Below are 4,231 nucleotides of genomic sequence, written 5' to 3' on the forward strand. Positions count from 1 at the left end.
TGTTGCTTTTGGAAAAAAAAAAAAAAAATATATAAATAATTATTTCAGAAAAACATTGCAGTCTCTTATAACACAGAAGATGTAAGGAATGAATCAATGTATTAGAGCAATGAATTTTAAAATGAACTGCAAACAATGGGGTAAAAACAGAAAGGTCAGATTTACTGACTCAGAGTAGTGCTTTCTTCACTAACAATAAAGGATGTTCACTTTAATATTGAATTCTCAGGGTGGTGGTACTATCATATAATACCATACTAAGAAGGACACCATTTATATATATAGTGATTCCTTAGTAAGTATTTTTATATCTGGTGGTAGAAAAAGTCTATCAAGAAATGTGAATTGCTTAGAAATTGCTACTCTATTTTTCAACTTTGCTTCAACTATTGAGTTCCTGAATTCCACCTACCATTTATGATGCCCATAATTTGTGAGAGACTTTATGGACAATTTGATCACAAGGTCCCTATTTTTTCTTTTGAAAAATACTCTTTCTTGGGATTTTGTGAATACATAAATTAGATGTGCTTTCTCTTGAAAATCATCAAATACTTTGTTTGGTAGTGTCTACTCTATGAAGTACCACTTGTTCTTAATTAAAATTATGGAATTAGTCTTTTGCTGTGATTTAAAGTCCTTTACCTAGTGTCCTATGTTTTATGATAATTCAGAGGAAACATTTATAAAGATAACTTCCAGGTAGTTACTAACTAACAAAAATTACTGTGCTAAGTAGGAGTTTCTTGTGTGGTGCTGCGGGTTAATGTGATAGATTGCAAAGTTTGTTTGAACTGCAAGTTCAGCCATTCAAACTCACCAGCTGCTCCTTGGAAACCCTATACCTGGTGCTGTGTGTCAGAACCTACTCTATAGCACTTAGCAACAACAAAACAATAGTTGAACAGATATTTTGAAAAGGTAGGGTCTTATTTCTTATTTAAGTTGTGTATTTATGGTCTCTTTAGAAATATTAATAATTGAACAATATAGAAGTTATGAGGTTCAGAATAATTAGAGTTTTGAAAGCCAGGAAGAATGTGCACAAATAAAGCTAATGGGGACAAAAGGTCAACTCACCAGCAAAAGAAAATGTAATTTTAAGATCTGGATAGAAGCAGGTCAACAACCTATAAAAGGTTGTCTTAATATTCCACAGGTTTGATGGGATAAAACATTTCATTTATGGTACAAATAAAAAGATGTGTGTGCGTGCGTGTGTGTGTATGATATTCTAAAGTTATTTTCTGCATTTTTGATGGCAGAATTGAGCAGTAAATTGTTATTGTTGTTGTTGTTAACTGTCATGGAGTCAGGTCTGACTCATAGCGACCCTGTATAGGGTTTCTAAAGAGCACCTGGTGGGTTTGAAATGCCAACCTTGCGGTTTGCAGTCCAGTGCTGATCCTACAGTGCCATATCAGGAATCCTAGCAGTAAATATTAGATCTATATTCTTTTGAGGCCCATGCGACCTATATTTATACAAGGCCACTATTGAAAAACAAAGTTCTGAAAAAAAGTAATGCCAGTGAACAGAGATACAAAATTCTGTTCTGTAACAGTACAGAAAATCTTCCATGCCTATGTTATTGTAATATCAAGAGACATTAGGAATACTGGAGGGAGGGAGGGGGAAGGATGACACACGACTATCAAGGGATGGCATAGCACTTCTCTATAAATCAACTAGAATATGAGCAATTAAACCAGAGATCTGAAAACTCTTAGTCTACCCTGTATACTACTTCCTTAAGTAAACAATTAAGTTGCAGAAGCAAAAAGAGAACTTAATACCAAGATTTTATAGCCTTGTTGTAAATAGCTGAAATGTTTTATGAGATGTGTGGGTGGGAAGATAAGTAATATTTCACTTTAACTAAAATTATAGAAAAAATAGATTTGTATGTACAAATTTGTAATGATAAATATAAGGTATTAAAAATAGCATTAAATTAAATGAACTAAAGATAACTATCATTATCTTTGGGAAAATAAGCATAATTTACAGCAATTTTTTATATAAAACTCTGCAATACCATCTAAGAAACAGCTCTCATCTCAGGAACTAAAGCCTAATTGTAAAATTATGGGCCCTGGAAGCAATTTACATTTACTAAACTGTAAAGAAAAGGGCTTTTCATTCACGACAAGACTCATAGGTGACTTTGTGCATGTGCTCTCCATCTAGAAAATAGATGTTGACGTATTGAAAATCAAAATTCTCCCTGAACATTTGTATTATCCTGAAAAATATGGAGCTCAGATTTATTTTCTATCCCAGCTTGGGTATAAAATGCCCAAATCATAAAATAATAACTGAATTATTTTAAAATGTTATAGTGTATCCGTAAGTGTTGCAAATTGAATTTAGTGTTGTACATTGAATTTCATAGCCTATCAAGGAGCTCTGGTGGCACAGTGGTTAATTGCTCAGCTGCTAACCAGAAAGGTAGAAGTTTGAAACCACCAGCGACTTCACAGGAAAAAAGATGTAACAGTCTGCTTCTGTAAATAGTTTTGCAAATCCTATGGGACAGTTCTATTCTGTCCAATAAAGTTACTGTACACCAGCATCTGCTTGATGGCAATAGTTCTTTGATTATAGCCAACTAGATCTTCAGATTTAAAACAATTCTTCTTTATTTCTGCCCAGTATTCTGAAAATGATTTAGTGACATGATTCTTTTGGGCAGTTTTATTTTGTATGTTTATATTTCTATTTCAGTCTTATGAATCATTTAGTTGCAGAATTTATAGCACACAAAATATGTATCAAACTATAGGTGCAGTTCTACATTATAAAATGTATACATTTATTCCTATCCATAAATATTGTGTAATGATTTTTCACAAAGAACTAAGTACTATGTGTCAACTGCTCATGCAGCTGTAGCACATGGAACTGTTTCAGAAAGCATTCATCTTTTGAAACTGTTTCAGCAAGTCATCAGATCATTAGAATATGAAACTCACACACATATACATATGGATGGAGTCCTGGTGTAGTGCTACAAGATAATGCACTGAGCCACAAGGTGAATTTGAAAGGAACCAACTCCATGGCACTAACAACAACAACAAATACATACTTGCAAATTTATTCACCACTAATTGTATTACTTTATTATAAAAGCACTCATATTACTCATCTTTTAAAGAATATATAAATTTATTTCTAGCATATTAATGAAATATTATCAAAGTCAGACTATTTCCAAGATAGTCAAATTATCTTTCATACCACTACTTAACTATATATATGGAAGCTTTGAGATTAATACCTTTAATATTTTCTTGTGAAAACTGAAAATTTTGCTGTATCCTTATAATATGATCATGTTACCTGACCTTTTAAAAGCTAAACTCTGATATATAGATAACAAAAAATGCTGTTTATTGTCTTAGAAATTTTCTTCACTTAATATGGCAGCATTACCTTATCAAAATCTTTTGATCAAAGAGTAAGATGAAATTTCTAAGTTGAAAAATACTGTTGAGGAGCTATTTAGTATAACTGAGCTAGCAGTTTTTAACAAACAAAGTTCTCCTTGTACATTTTTATCATTATCCTTGAAATTCAGAAAGAATAGGAACTGTGTCCTATATTTTAAGTCAAGGTACAGGAAATTACACTGATAAAAGTATTCAAAGCTAAAACAATGGCAAAATGTAGCTTGAAACTTGCCCAACACAATTAAAGGGGAAAAAAAAAAATCTTTGAAAATGATTCGAGTCAGTAATTATTCTGTATTTGTACATGTGAGCATGAAGCATTCCAGCAGATTTTACAAAGAAATGTTTCTAATATTCTTTTTTACTAGTTTTCCTACATTTTAAGCTATGAGGCTAAGTCAAATTTATTCTCAAGTAGAACACAAATTCATGGACCAATGGTCTCTCTGTAACATAATTAGTAAGTAAAAAAGGAACATCTTAGAAACTTCACTACAGAAAAGTTGGGCATACTCACAGGGACAAATAAGTAAGACTGAAGAAATGATACTGAAAGTAGTCATATCGAAGGAGCAGCTAAGCTAATTAAAGCCTATGGTAACAGAGAAGCTAACTTCTAAATTAGAGATTGATATCAATTGTATACAAAAGTTAAGAGCTGGGTTGTTGGAAGACTGTAAGAAGTAGAGGGTGCAATGTTTCAAGGCCAGGTCTTGGTACAAACTAAGCACCAAAAAAATGTGATTTGTTATTATTATTATTTATCCTTAAAAGTA

The 4,231-nt window shown here is 32.1% G+C and overlaps 1 protein-coding gene across 1 annotated transcript in view; it reads right to left on the reverse strand.

The window, feature by feature from the left end:
• FAT4 (FAT atypical cadherin 4) overlaps window positions 1–4,231 on the reverse strand; it is a 267,907-nt gene that overhangs the window by 113,280 nt on the left and 150,396 nt on the right. The gene's annotated exons all lie outside the window — the stretch shown is intronic.

Source organism: Chrysochloris asiatica, unplaced genomic scaffold, assembly GCF_000296735.1.
Source record: "Chrysochloris asiatica unplaced genomic scaffold, ChrAsi1.0 scaffold00088, whole genome shotgun sequence".
Classification (NCBI taxonomy): domain Eukaryota; kingdom Metazoa; phylum Chordata; class Mammalia; order Afrosoricida; family Chrysochloridae; genus Chrysochloris; species Chrysochloris asiatica.